The sequence below is a fragment of the Vicugna pacos genome, chromosome 12 (assembly GCF_048564905.1).
Source record: "Vicugna pacos chromosome 12, VicPac4, whole genome shotgun sequence".
Lineage (NCBI taxonomy): Eukaryota > Metazoa > Chordata > Mammalia > Artiodactyla > Camelidae > Vicugna > Vicugna pacos.
In genome coordinates this window covers 9,658,468-9,674,348 of record NC_132998.1, presented here as the reverse complement: position 1 = coordinate 9,674,348, position 15,881 = coordinate 9,658,468, and the positions used below count along the sequence as shown (strand labels likewise).

General features: G+C 40.5%; 1 long non-coding RNA gene across 1 annotated transcript in view; it reads left to right on the top strand.

Annotated features, from left to right (window-relative positions):
• The window catches only part of LOC107033416 (uncharacterized), a 151,127-nt gene extending 135,524 nt beyond the window's left edge, over positions 1–15,603 (top strand). The window contains exons 3-4 of the long non-coding RNA XR_004192112.2: positions 4,210–4,416; positions 15,153–15,603. This is a non-coding gene — a long non-coding RNA (uncharacterized lncRNA). The remainder of the gene's footprint in view (positions 1–4,209; positions 4,417–15,152) is intronic.
• Positions 15,604–15,881: the final 278 nt, after the last annotated feature.

The window sequence follows — 15,881 nt, the reverse complement described above, 5'->3', positions numbered from 1 at the left end:
CCTAGAACTTACACAGGGCTGGGAAACATTCAAATTCCATCCACCCAGAGTAGAGACATCACTGAACATCTGGAGTAATCAGTAGAAATTCCAGAAGGGTGATGCTTTAGTACTGAGGCTAAACTAGCCCAGACTCATCCCTAACAAAGCTTAAAAACAAGCCTCAAAAAGATAGTTTGTCTTCAAATAACTTAATGTATCAAAACAAACTTAAGCAGTTTTTAAAGGAGGAAGCAAAATACAGACACTCAGCAATGTAACATTCACAATATTAAAGTCCAATAAAAAATTACTAGACACACAAGAAGGCAGTGTATTTTGGTCCATAAACAGAAGGAAAATTAGACAACAGAAACAGACCTAAAAATGATAAACATAGTGGAATTAGTAGACAATGACCTTAAAACAGTGATTATAAATATGTACAAGGATTTAAAGGAAGACATGAACATAGAGAAGACAAAAGTAGAAGATGTAGTTAAAATGGAATTTCTCTAGCCTGAAATACGATATCTGAAATGAGAAATTTATTGGATGAGCTTAACAGCAGATAAGACACTGCAGAGGAAAAGACCAGTGAGCTTGAAAACAGAGAACCACACAAACCAAAGCACAGAGAGAAAAATACTGAAAAACAAAAAGAAAAAGCCTCAAAGACCTGTGGGGCAATATCAAGAGTTTAACATCCATGTAATGGAATAGAAAAAGAAATTGGAGATATAATGGCCAATTTCCCCCCAATCTGCAACAAACAAACAAACAAACAACTATAAACCTGTCTATTCAAAAGGCTCAGTGAACTTCAAGCTGGCTAAACATAAAAACAACAACACCAAGGCACATCATGATCAGATTGCTGAAAATTTAAAGGTGGCCAGAGAAAAAACAGATATTCAACATAAGGGAACAAAGATAAGAATTTTAGAGATGTTCCAGAAACAGTGTAAGCCAGGAGACATTGGAAGAGCATTTTGAAAATGTTGGGGGAAAAGTATATGGCAATATAGAATTCTACATCCAGTGAAAATGTTTTACAAAATGAGGGTGTAATAAAGACTTGCCCCCAAGACAAATAGAAGCTAAGTGAATTCTGAGTGTTAAAGTTTTTCAGCCTGAAGGAGAATGATACTGGATGCAAAGTTGGACCTACAAGAGTTCCAGAAATGGTAAATGTATGGGTAAATATTAAAAGACTTTTTCTTGTTTAAAAATTTTCTTTAAAAAAAATAACTGGATGTTTGAAGCAACAATAATAACAATGTACCATGGACTTATAACATACATAGAAATAAAATATAGGACAACAATAGCACAAAGGAAATTTAAGTAAACTACTATGAAATTCTTATACATGAAATGGTTTATTATTTGAATACAGACTTTGATAAAGATGCTTATTATAAATCTTTGAGCAACCAATAAAATGAAAAAGTATAGCTATTAAGCCAATAATGAAGATAAAAATGGAATCCCAAAACTTAAATTAATTCAAATGAAGAAAGAGGAAACAAAGAACAGATGGGAAAATAGGCTTAATATTAATTATATTGATAATTACATTAAACATAAATGGTCTAAATATTATTGTCAGAATATGAAAAACATGACCAAACAATATACTGTCTACAGGAAATACATTTAAAATAGAGAGACACAGATAGATCAAAAGTAAAAGGGTGGGGAAAGAATTGGCATATAAATGATAAAAAAGCTGGAGGTACTATATTAATCTCAGACAAAGTAGACTTCAGTACATAGAACAGCATCAGAGACAGAGAAGGATATTTCATAATGATAAAAGGTTCAAGTCATCAAAAGGAAATAATAATAAATAAGTAGTTGGAAAATTACAAAGCATCAAATACATGAAGCAACAACTACCATAACTGTAAGGAAAAATAGACAAGTCCACAATTAAATTACAGATTTTAACTCTTGTCTCTCAGGAATTGATAGAACAAGTGGCCAGAATATTAGTAAAGTTATGGCAGGCTTGAATAATGTTACTATCCAGTTTGATCTAGTTGTCCTTTATACATTATAACCCCTCCTGACTGAAAAATATGTATTATTTTCAAGTACACATGGAACATTCACCAAGAAAGACCATTTATTGGGCCATAAAAGAAGACTTACTAAATTTAAAAGGATTGAAATTATACAAAGTATACTCTAATCACAAAAGAATTAGATTAAAACCTAATAAAAAGCCAGTGCATCTGGAAAACCCCCATATTTGAGAAAATTAATTTTATTTCTAAATAGTCTGTGACACAAAGAGAAATCACAAAGTAAAACAGAAAATACTTTGACTGTAAGAAAATGAAAACACAATATATTAAAATTTGTGGGATGTAGCTAAAGCAGTGCCTAAAGGGAAATTTATAACTTTAAATGCTTATATTAGAAAAGAAGAAAGGTTTCAAATCAATGGTCTAAGATTCAATTTTGAGGAGCCTTAAAAGAAGAGCAAAATAAATCTTAAGTAAGCAGGATTAAACAGTAAAGATTAGAATGAAAATCAAAAATATAGAAAATGGACAAACAATAGAGCAAATAAACAATACTAAAAGTGGATTCCTCAAATAAATTAATAAAATTGATAAACCTCTAGCTAGACTGATTAAGAAAAACAAAAAAAAGACACAGATTACAAATGTCAGGAATAAGACAAGAGATATAACTACAGATTCAACAGACTTTAAAAGGCTAATAAGGGAAAATTATGAAGAATTTTATATCAATAAATTTGACAGTTTAGATTAAATGGGCAAATTCCTGAAAGATACAACTTTCTAAAACTGACACATGAATAGAAAATATGAGTAACTCTAATTCTATTAAAGAGACAGAATTTGTAATTAAAAGCTTTCCCCTAAAGAAAACACCAAGTCCAGATGGCTTCACTGGTGAATTCCATCAAACACTGAATGAAGAAATAACACCAGTTTATAAATTTCAGAAAATAAAGGAGGAGAAAACATTTTCTAGCTCATTTCATGGGGCCAGGATTACCCTGACATCAAAATCATACAAAGACATTATAAGAAAAATTCTACAGACCAATACTCCTCATTAACATAAATACAAAAATTCTTAACAACATATTAACGAATTGAATCCAGCAAAGTTTAACATTTGAAAATCAATATATTTCATCATATAAGCAAAAAAAATAGAAAACCCGTGTGATCATCTCAATAGATTTATAATAAGTATTTGACAGAATTCAACACTAATCACTCTCAACAAACTTGAAATAGGAGGGAATTTTCTCAATATGATAAAGAGTATTTATGGAAAACTTACAATTGTATTCCTATGTATTAGCTATGAAAAACTAGAAAATGAAAGTTTAAAAAATATTATCTGTAATAGCATCCAAAAACTCCTTATTAACTGCCCAAAGATTAGTTTAACAAAATATGTGCAGGACCTGAACACTACAAAACATTACTGAAGAAATTAAAGAAGACCTAAATAAATGGAGAGATATAACGTGTTCATGAATTGGAAGATACACTTACCATGAGAAAATACTCACAAATACATATATCTGCCAATTCCTTTGTCAAGACAAAGAATTCTTAAAACTCAATAAGACAAACAATTTAATTTAAAAATGGGCAAAAGATCTGAACAGAGATTTCACAGAAGAAGATACACAAATGGTCAATAAGTACATGTAAAGTTGCCCAATGTCTTTAGTCATCATGGAAATGCAAATTAGAACCACAATAAGTTACCACTACACACTCACTTCAATGGCTCAAAATAATAAGTCAAAAATGCCACATGTTGATAAAGATGTGGAGCAGATGCAACTCTCATCCGCTGCTGGTGGGAATGGAAAATGGTACAGCTACTTCGGAAAATAGGTTAGCAGTTTCTGTAGCTAAACACATGCTTACCAGAAAATCCTGCAATTGCATTCCTAGGTATTTACCCAAGATAAATAAACATGTGTGTTCCCTCGAGGACGTATACACAAATACTCACAGCAGCTGCAAACTGGAAACAATTCAAATGTCCATCAACTGGTGAATGGATATACAAGTTGTGGTATGTACACAATGAGATACTTCTCAGCAACAAAAAGGCAAGAACTACCAATAATGCAACTTCGGAATACTGGGGAGCATATATTTGTATTTGAGTTTCCTCACATTATTCTACTAGCGTTATTATGGTCTTCTTATTTATTTGCAGGAGTCTCTTGCACAGTCTAGATATTTGCTACTCAAGATGTGGCTCATGACCAGCAGTACTGGCATCACCTGGAGCCTGTAAGAAATGCAGAATGTCAGCCCCGCGCCAGACCTATGGAATTAGGATCCATAGTTCAACAAGATCCTCAGGTGTTTATTCTTTTATGTTTCAAAATGTGCCTCCCTGGACCCGTTATTTCAGGATTTGGTAAGTATTATATTCACCTACAATCGTATCCTTTTTGACTTAAAAGATTTTCATCATATCCTGCTCTACAAATTTTATCTTTGTACATAAAGATCACTATTGTCATAAGTCAGCCCCTCGTCTGTTCCCTGGGCCATCCTTAACTTCATTATGTCTTAGGGAGAAGAATCTAGGAGTGGGCTCTTTTCTTATGTGGGCCCACACCGTTGTTTTGTACAAAATCACATCTGAACACTGCTCTGTAAGCATTCTAGTATTCTGTGCTCCCGGTGCCAAAGAGCAGAGCCCTGCCCTCTGATGACAGAGATATAAAAGTAATGAAGTCAGTCCCTGCCTTGTGGGGCCTCCCAGTCTAGGGTCTCATTTGAGAAGCTATCTCTCCCTTCCTGTCTGTCTCTGCCTGTCTGTCTGTCTGTATGCCTGTCTGTCTGTCTGTGTCTCTCTCTCTCTTACACGCGCGCACACACACAGAGCAATAAAAGACTTAAGAACATTTAATAAGATAATGTTTCAAAAGTGGCAAAGCAGCATAATGAAACTACATTTGTAACTGCTGAGCAGTCACAGAGCAATAGAGTTGTCACTACTGGGTTGAGTTAACAAGGGAAGTCTTCCAGCAAATAGGAAGTTTTATGTGGAGTTTAAACAAACCAAAGTTTAAGTCATTACTGTGCAGTTTATTAGCTATATAATCTTGGGCAAAGTGCCTAATCTTTCCAAATACCAGTTAACTCCTTTGTAAAATGTAGATAATAATAATACCTGCCTTAAAGGTTTTTAAAATACGTTAGCTGAGATGTTATATGCAAAACGTTTAGCACAGTGCCTGGCACATAATAAGTATTCAAGAAGTCTTAGCTATTATTATTTTTGTAAGGCTAGACATTTGAGGTATCGGAGAAGAGGAGAACATTTGGACATGTGGGCCAAAGGTTTTGCCTAAGTATGTCACATATGAAAGAGAAGAAGCAGGGAACCTGAACCGGAGAAGAGATCCCATGAGATTCCGTTTAGAAAGCCATTACATGGAGGGCGGGGAGTGGGGGAGGGGTGAGGCAGCACTCGGGTGCGTTAAGGCCAAACTGAGGAGCTTTGATTTGATATGATGAACAACAGTGGCTACTGCAGAACAAGGGGACTCTATTAAAACAGCTTTTACGGATTGTTGATTTCTTACCAGTAACTGGTGAATTTAAAGAAGGGATGTGAGGAGGGTATAGCCCAGTGGTAAGGCGCATGCTTAGCATCAACGAGGTCCTGGGTTCAATCCCCAGTACCTCCATCAAATAAATAAACAAACAAACCTAATTACCTCTCCCACCAAAAAAAAATAAATGAAGAAGGGAAAGACTAGACATGTGAAAGTATAAAAGATTGGGGGGGGGGGAGGAATAGACTGGGATTTCAAAATTGTAGAATAGATAGACGAGATTATACTCTATAGCACAGGGAAATATACACAAAATCTTACGGTAGCTCACAGAGAAAAAAATGTGACAATGAGTGGGTATATGTCCATGTATGACTGAAAAATTGTGCTGAACACTGGAATTTGACACAACATTGTAAAATGATAATAAATCAATAAGAAATGTTATTTAAAAAAAAGATGGTTAGGGGTCTGTTGAGATAATCCAGACATAACCAGTTTGGTTCTAGGCCAGGTTTAGGGCTATACAAATGGTAAGGAAGTTATGCCAGAGTCAGCCTTCTGTCCTGAACAAGGGCCCTAGTGTAGCTTGTGGGTATGCACAGACCGGCCTTGCCTCACCCCTATGCTATACATCTTTTGTCCCCCACCGTGGGGCTTCCCTGTTGCCATCGATGCTTAAGAAACTTGTGCACAACACATATACATACAAGACCCAGAAGTGCAGGGCAGTTAACACCCCAAGAGACAAAAATTGAATAATGGGAGCTTTTCCCTTCTTTCCCCTAGACAGACTATTTGGGGATGCAGGTGCTTCACATGGCCCATCTGCAGACATCTTCCCCATGTGAAGCCACAGCTTTTCAAGAAGCTATGGCCAGCTGTAACACAATCCTTTTGATTTGCTCCTTTTTCCTGCTTTGCCTTCCTAATCCTTCACTTTTGCTTCCCCGGGGTTGTATTCCTCAATAAAATATTATCCCATAAACCTCCACTTCAGGCTCTGATTTCTAGAGCCAAGAAATCAGAAGAGAGAAGAGTGGGATCTGAGAGATAAGGTGCAATAATGTGCAGGGCTTGATAATGTCCTGACTGAATAAGGTAAAGATTAAAGGGAATTTAAAAATTTGCTCCAAGTTTCCACAAACTAGAGCCCTGCGGATGGAGTACTCTTCATAGCAGTGAGGAAATGGGGAAAGAAGAATCAACTCTACTGCTTCTTAACACGTGGGAGCTTAAGGTGTCTGTATCATAAAAAAATGGTTCAAAAGTCTCTGGTCTCCTGGGTCAGAGTCCTCTCCCTGTGTCCTCTGATCATTATTTGACATGCCTGCCTTTGCAACGGGGACAAGCTGGGTTTGGCTCTCAATCCATCTTATGGAATAAAGTAACAGAATAAAATAATAGAAAGGAATGCAGCCAGGATGACAGACTTATGAAATCATCTACCCTAACTTCAGTTTCATGTAGCTTAACAACTTAAAAAACCTAATGAATAGACATACCAGGACCATCTCAAAAAAGGAAAAAAAGAGAGCAGACTGAAGCAGCAAAGCTGTTTGTCTACACTGGGCTCTACTGGTCCAAAGAAACACCCTCCCCCAAACACACAAGCAAGTTGTGAGGCAGGAGGTTTCTCCTGAAAGGCATTCAAGTATCTTTTTTCCCAGCCCATTAATCAACAAGTGTTAGCCCCAGTTTTGAGTGGACCCCATATGAAGTTCTCTGCAGGTGGATACTAAAGAAACAGTAGGCATCAGACATCATCTGAGGACGTGCAATATGGTGGGAGGTACAGGCCACACGGGCATGAAATAAACCAGGATACCGACAGAGCAAGCCAGTCTCGCACAGACTGATGGACAGCCGCTGTCCACTCCGGTGTAGCTCAGATGTAACGTGCTCAAAAGCAGAACTCATCTACTTCCTCTAAACCTGGTCTTTATTTTGTAGACCCTACTTCAGTTGGGGGCATTCAGTTGCCTATGCCAGATATCTGGTCATCTTTCTTGACTCCTTCCTCTCCTTTCCTCTCCCTCTCCACCTTTATTTAAACACTCTCCTTTTTAACTCTTAACTACTTCTCAACTCTACCTCAGGGAGACAGTCTGTATTGATGGGAGTCCAGGCCAACAGTCTCCCAGTTTAGAGATCCCCATGGTGAGGAGTCCTTTCAGACTCACATTCCTTGTCTAAGTGAGCGACGTACAACAACTTTCGAACCTAACAAAACTCAGAGCCGGTCTGCACCCTTGCATCTACGGGAAATTAACACAGGCTCTTGAAGACGGCTGCGTATGTCAAACCAAATGGCAGATAGAAAAGGTGGTTGAGGGACCCAGGGGCCCTACATGATGTCAACACAGCCACATTTTATTGGACATTGTTAAGTTTTCCAAGACTTGGTGCTGCATGTGCTGGTCTCGGGAGAGTCAGCTGCCGGGGCCTTGGGGAGCCAAAAATTGGATAGATGAGCCTCACATTCAAATAAAGTAGTTTGGCACCTAAATTACCTGGGTAATTGCCTCCCTGTAGTCCAGGGCCGCCTGACCCCCATACTTCTGGAGCCACAGGAAATCTGAGAGTCATAAGTGTCTGGGGAAAACTGAATGGGGCGTCTGAGGGGGTGACTGCCTGCATAGGAAATGAAAACAGACTGTTCAAAGTGGCGCATGAGTCACGTGCTCATTGGGGTGGGCAAAAAACCAACCCGGATGGGAGTGAGTCAGGGGGCTCTGACCGTTTTCTCACTCTGCCTGCTTTTTGAACTTGGCTTGATGCATTCCCAGGTAACTCTGTTTAACATACACTAGCTTTGCCGATAATTAAATCTCCATCCTCCAGGAAGCAGTCCCTACCTCTCCTCATCCAATATCCATTTCTTGTTTATTCCATGGTTACATAGCACCAGGGGACTCAGTCTGTACTGTATTTATTTGCACTTATTTATATGTTGCTTTGTAAGTGTTTCTGAGCCATTTTTCTACATGTGTGCCGTGTTCCCTTAAGTGGATTTATGTTCTTTCAGAAAGTCTCTTCAGTAGCCATTTTCCCTTTTCCTTTCATTTGCATTTTACAACCCTGTTCATTTGATATTGTCTCATAAAAATCTCCATGTAACTTCTTAATACCTTTACCCACACATTGCCCTCTTTTTGCTATTTGACTACAAGTATGGAAATCAATGCTACCTGTGCAGTCAGGATACAGTACATGTGCTGTGGGGTTTTTGCTTTATGAATGATCCGCTTTAAGAAAACATGTCTAGGAGATCTTTGCATCTAAAAGCCTGGATTCCTTGTGCATCCTCTGTGTCATTGCCGTCGTGCACAGTAAGCTGAGCCCCTTCCTGTTGCCACAAAACATTGTGGACTTTGCCCTACTCTGCTTGGAAAACCCTGTCCCCTTCTGTGCTGGGCAAGTGAGGAAGAACTCATGCTTCAAAACCCAGCTCCCCTCCCATCCCACCTGCTCCCAGAACACATTTTACAAACCTTTACCAATGCCCATATCCATTTTATAATGGTTGTCTCTTTTCACATTGGTCTTCACCAAAATGCATACCTCAAGACCACAGCTTGCTCATCTTTACAACCACACCATCAAACACTGAATCCTCCACACATAAAATATTAGAGATACTCATAAAATGTTAGAGAACAAATACTTAGTGGATAACTTCTTGCATAGAGTGTTGACAGTTCTCTGCTCTAAGTCCCCATCCATCTAAGGAGCCTGCTTGGATTAATTGTCCCAGCTTCATTCTTCACATGCTTCCTTTCCCTCAAGTATCAGTGTCCAACTCTCTAGTCTTTTTTTTTTTTTTTTTTTGCCATCATCCCAACTCCCCCATTAACTGGCAGAGCCAGAATGGTCCAGGTGGTTTCAGTAAATCAGTTATTCATTTATAAGATATTTATTCCAATATTTATCTCACATTGCTGAGGACACATCAGTTAACAAAATATTCAAAATCCTTGCCCTCACGATGCTTATCTCTTAGTGATTTAGTCTGAAGCCTGGACTGTGAGACAGATTGAGACTAGAAGTGAGCTATTTGCCTAAGTTGTGTGATAAATTCATTTCAAAGCCAAATGGCTTTGTTTTTCCACTTGAATTTGGTAACTGATTTCTATCAGCATGTGGCTGTCATCATACTTTCTGGCAACAAACACTAACATACACAACCACACACTTGTCCCTAGCACCCACGCCATGCTAGGTAGACACTGGCACCTGTATACATACACTGCACTTCAGAAGTAGTACGATGTGTACACTCACTAATCGTGCCTTCACCCATACAGCAAGTCTCCCAGGATGCAGATCACACCTCCTTCCCCTCCGCTAATACACACCCATTCAGAAACATTTTCTAATGTGTGCACCTGCAGAGCCACAAAACACACCTGCAGGCCTCAGCTTTCCCTCCACACTCCTTCCTTCTTTCCTGAGCAAGGAGCGGGATATGGAAACATGCTCCATTTTCTCAGGACCAGAAGCTCTTTGAAAACTATCATGTATGTGTATCAGACCAGTTTTCAAAATGAGCTGGGCAAACCCTGGGTGAAAGTAGCTTCTTTTAATTGCCAGTCCCCTTGCCTCATTCTCCTGGACAAAGCAGGACCCAGGAGCTAATTTGAGGCTGGAAACCATTTGAAGTGGCGCATCACGCTACGGGAAAACATGAGGGATCGCTATGGAGAAGGACATGGAAAGAGAGGAGCAGATTAGGGAAATGATGGCCGTTCTGCAAGGTGCAGAGGTTCTGTTTCAGATATTCTCTGCCATTCTCAGTGCCCTTTACACAATTGCTCGGAATCTTACATTGCTAGACATCAATGTGTCCACTCTGCCGTCTCCAAGCAGAATCCTAACCAGTGATAGGATGCTACACAACTCATGTGAAGGGAACTAATACTCAAAGGCCATCCTCAGAAGGCCAGGCCTTTTTTATTTTATTTGATATTTGATTTTAGTAAAAACCTTAAAACAATCCAAATGGTAGATAGTACTTACCCACATCCTGTGAATCAGGAAGCCAGGGTTCAAAGGTATTAAGCAACAGTGGCATTGGGATTTGAACTCAGGCCTGATTGACCTACGATCTTTCTTATGATCTGTCTTCTCATGTGCCAGGACTGATGTGAAGTCAGGGAAGTTTGAGCTTTTAGGGTTTTCTGGATTTTTTCCAGCAGTGTAGGGGTGTGGTTTTAGCCTGTGTTCATGACACAGAGACAATGACCTGTAATAAAAGGGATCTGCATATATTGGCAGCTGGTAAAGACTTTCACAGAGATTGTCTATGACAACATATGCCTTTGTATGTGGTAGCTTATGATTTCTAGTTTTTTCCATATATTGAGCCCCTTTGACATTCACACAAAGGCCTCTGAAGGATGCAGTCCATACTTATTTTATATTTAAGAAAAGTGAAGGGGAGCAAAAAAAAAAGCATAAATATTTACTTCTTTCTCTCTCTCTCTCTCTCACACACACACACACACAACTTACTAGGAGCCTCTCACGGGGCTGCACATTTTCTCACATTCCATCTCTGTGAAATATTATTTTACCCATTTTACAGATGAGGAAATATTTGAGCTCTATGATGAAACACTGCATTTAGCACTATTTTCCAACAAGCTCAACTAACTGGCATCGAAGTCATCTGATGGCTGAGTATAAGAAAGCTGCCCTGAAGACTGTCACCGAAGAGGGGGGTTGTTGCACTCAGGAAATGTTTCCTCTGTCTAACTCAGTCCCTGCTTCTGTAGTTTCATTCTATTTCCTTGTGGGTTTTATTTCCTCAGAAAGGATGAGGAACAGCTGCTGGTGGTCCTGCGAATAATAACTCTTCAGAGATTGGAAGCCCGTTATGCAGTTGAGGACTGTTATCTCTTGGTCCCCTTGGTTTCATGTTAGAGTGGACTTAACTCTGTGTTCCTCAGCAGAGGCTCAGAGCCATTTATAAGCAAGACCACTCTTTTTTGTTCTCTGGACCCTGAAGATGTATTTCATGGGTCAAATAGTCTTGCAGGAAACTACTGGCCTGCCCACCAGCGGCGGGTGTGGGTCTGAATCGGCCAGGAGGACTGAAGGCTGGTGACTTAGTTTCCATCACATCTCCTGGCTTTCACCGTCCAGCCTTCCTCTCCAGACTTAGGGCCCTTTCCTTGCTTCTCTCCACAGATTTAGGTCCACTCCGTTCCTACCAGCTTTTCCTGCTGCTTCTTGCAAAACACACACAGAGACACACACATGGTGTCTTATATATATTGATTCATGTTAATCCTTTACTCCTTACCTTGATTTTCCCTGTGCAGTTTCTTCACATCTTTCCAGCACTTACCTATGTAGCTCAGTAAAATGCCTCCTGGTCTGTCCTTGTCTCTGTTTGCCTTGGTCCCTGTGTCATGAGTGCTGTCCCACCTCCCCAACGGGACCGGACTCCGCCTGTAGGAAGGGTATCTCCTCCTGCCTCTGGAGTTTCCCTCTGTTCCCTGAACCGGAGGTGGTCGTCTCAGAAGTCAGTGACCTACACGTCATCTGATGATCCTCTAAGTCAGTGAATTATTTCTTAAATTCCTATTTAGGGTCTTGTGCTAATTCTGGATATGAATCTAACATTTGTCAAGAACAAATTTTTCTTGCTTCTGACGAGCTCAGGATGACAGGGGAAGTGTGAGAGGAAAAAAATATGATTCTGGGGATGAACACAATTTCTTGGGCCAATTAACTGAGACAGTTCACATGTTTATTATGTTTAAACTATTGGGTGATTAATTTAGGGAGTTTTATAGACAGTTTAATACTCTACTAGAATATGGCATAAGCCAGTTTATATAAAAGAAGAAACAACCCTGAAATATATCTACCTCTAATGATGAATATGACAAATGAACAATGGGGACATTAAAGAAATTTCCATAAATTATATAGTTCAGAATGTGGTTACAAATAGTCAACTCTTAAACATTGGCATGTCAATTATCTTTAGGAAATTTAAAAACCTAACTTGACTGTTCCTTGCCTGTCAACATGCATCTTGGCTGCCCTACCCCAGCCATTCCCAAACTGGCATTGCAAACCCTTTCCAATGAATGCTTACATAAATCATAATTGCTACGGTATAACTCCTTGGGCAAAACCAAATTTAAAAAGTTTTCATTGTCCACTTCATTTTTATTAGCACAATTGATCAAGGGTTGCCTGAGATTAAACCAAGACTATTTATTGAGCGCCTGGGATAGGAATGGCAGGGGTGGCAAGGTGAGGTCAGTTCAAGGCCACCAAAGAACTAAATCATGTTACGTGAAGTGGATATGGCTCTCTGGCTCAGCCCCAGACCTTCTCGGTCTACAGCACGAAATGGCCATTCTGTTCCACACCTTTTCCTCTGACACGTAGCTGATTCGGTCTTTCTGACCTTGCCTTGCCTGTTCTCTGCTTTGACGCCTCAGCCTTTTCGGGACTGCTGCCCGTACCTACTCATACAGAATAAAGCTCTCTCTCCTCCCTTCTTTGTTCCTCTCTTTTAGTTACTTGATGCATATATATAATGCTAAAAATGCCTTCGAGTCTTGTCAGCTGTCATGTAATTGATGATTTTAGTGGGGGGGAAATGTGCTTTGATTCAGGTAGCCCAACGTAGATATACCATCAGCTTGCTCTTCTGTATGCCTTTGCCTCCGTTACTTTGTCTTTCTGTAACTTTCATGTATTCCACAAATATCTATTCAGTACTTACTGTGTGCCAAGAATTGTATCTGTGGTTCAATGATGTTGCTGTTTCTCTCTGATTACCAGATATTTTTAAAAGCCCAATGAAGGAAACTATAATGGGAAAACAGCCGTAAGAGGAAGTTGATTTTTTCCCTTTATCCCTGGAGGCTTTATCATTTGAGGGGAAGGCGGTGGTGAGAGGGCCAGTAATGCTGGTCAGAGGCTTCTTCCTCATCTTGGCTCTTGCCCTGGATAGTGGGGGTAAGGCTGCGGTTGCCTACATTCATAGTCCCCCTCATACCTTCTCACCCTTTTTCTTGTGCCAGTCCCTCCCACCCCCACCAACCAAGAGGGAGTCTGTCACTGTAATTAAGCAGTCTGTAATCAACGAAGTCCCATTAAGAAATAATGAGGCCAGTAATGCAGTGGGTGCTATTGATGGGGGATTAGTGAAACTCATGTGGTTTCCTACAACTCCTCCACTTTCTGAGGAAGTGGAGTGGGTGGAGAAACTGCTGACTCAGCATTCTTAGCGTTAATCCCTGTGCTCTCCCCAATACTCTTGGATTCAACTCCGTGTGAAGTTGGATGTGTTAGATGGGGTATGGATCTGCCGTGTATGTGAGAGCATTGCTGGCAGGACCATATCACAGTCATCTCTGTATTCCCGGTGCTTGCACAGTGTAAGTGCTGGGAGAGGGTGGGCTGGAGGCACAAACTGAGCATAGGACCCAAGTGTCCCGCCTTCTTGCTCAACACTTTCCACGCAAGTTTGAAAACACAAACCCCTGGCCTGAAGCCACAGCTGCAGGGTGAATCTGGGGCCAGGGGTCATGTCCATCATCTCCTTCCCTTCCCCAAACTAGAGTTCCCTTTCCTTTTGTTTCTTCTTCTGAGGATAATATAATCTTGGCAAGAGTTGATCATTTCCCACTTATTATGTGTTCATCTTTGCCATTCTCTCTGTTATCATTTTGGAATCATTTGCAGCAAGTCGTTTGTCTTGGCCCAGCTTGTTCCTATTACCCTGCATCCTTAGGCTTGTCTATCCCCTCACTCTAGTATTTGGTGAGAGCTGGAATGAAACAAACCCTTCCTAATATCCACTCCTCCTAGAGAAACCCTTCTTGCTGGGTCAGACCCCTCAGAGAACACCTTCCCAGGCTGCATCACAAATCGCCTCCCTTGGCTACCAGTGGCTTAGTTTGCTACCAGAAGTGTGGACAATTGAGACAACAGAGAGCCCTTCCTAAAAAAGACAAAGGGCCTTGGAAACCTTTAGTTTAAAGGATGTGGAGCTTAATCTCTGAGCATTTAAGAGGGGTAGATACCCCTCCCAGCCCTCATCCTCCTTGCTCCATGATGTCAGCGTTTGTACATTTGAGACACGTACTGGAAAGTATCTAACAACCTGTTCCCCTTCATCTGGCAGCTTATTGGTTCCATGACATGTCCCACAGCGGGGCAGGTTGATTTGAAGGGTAGAAAGCCTTTGCTATTCAGGATATGGGAGTGGGAGAAATGGAGCCAGGAAATGTTTCATGAGACAGTGAGAGAAGAAAGGGAGAAACACCCAAAGTACAGCTGACCTGCTTAAAAGCAGGGCATATTTAAAAGACCCCAAAGACTGAGGCTTTTTGTAACGTAAGTGATGAGTATTAAAGCCAAAAGACCCCTGCTTTCAAATAGGGATATTCCTAAACCTACCAAACAAGGGAGAATCCACAACATCTGTTGTGGTAGGAAGTTCTTCTGAAGTCTAACCTTAATCCCTCCCTTGGTCTGTTATTTTGCCTATATCAATGTGTTGCTTTGTAATTGTTCTTAAGTTGCTTTTACTGTGTACGTTTTGCCTTCATAGGTAAACTCCTCCTGGGCAGGACCTGACTCTAGAAGAGTTTTTCAATCCCCACCAGCGCCGCCCCCTCTGGTGCCCATGTCAAGGGCTAGAGCAGAAGGTCAGGCGCAGTGATTAACCAGCCACAGTTGAAAGCCCAGAAGATACAACGATCGACATCCTGCATCCTGCATCTGAGGACTTTGCTCCAGACTAAGGTGTAATCCAACCATTTCCTTTTCATAAGACAAGTATTGTCTGAAGGGATCTGTGTGTAATTTTGAAGGGAAGGGCAAACGGAGCTGCAGAACTCAGTTACCACTTTGCCTTGGATCTGAGCCTGTGAAAGGGGAAAAGAAGTGAACTCTTCCCTGAGATGACTGAACAATCACAGAGAAAGAGCTTTAAGATTCATAGTAGAAAGAGGCTGATTGGAACCTTCCTTAGAGCAACTCCACTATTCTGGTTTTACCCTATTCCCACTCCTTGTCATTCCCACCTGTAATTCTGACTTGGCAGGAACCCCACACTGAATGTTCTCAAAGTACTTTGTAGACTTTAATTAGTTCTGTGGGAAGTAAGGCAAAACTCAGCCTTCATTCTGCCAACAGAGTTGATGGTTGGGGGAGTGGGGGGAGCGGGGAGGGGGAAGGAAGGTAAGGAGAAGATGGACAACCAAAGCAGCTATGCTACTTACTAAAGGCCACGTGGTACAGGAGGAACTGGGGTTAAAATCCCTGAGTTCCAAATCTT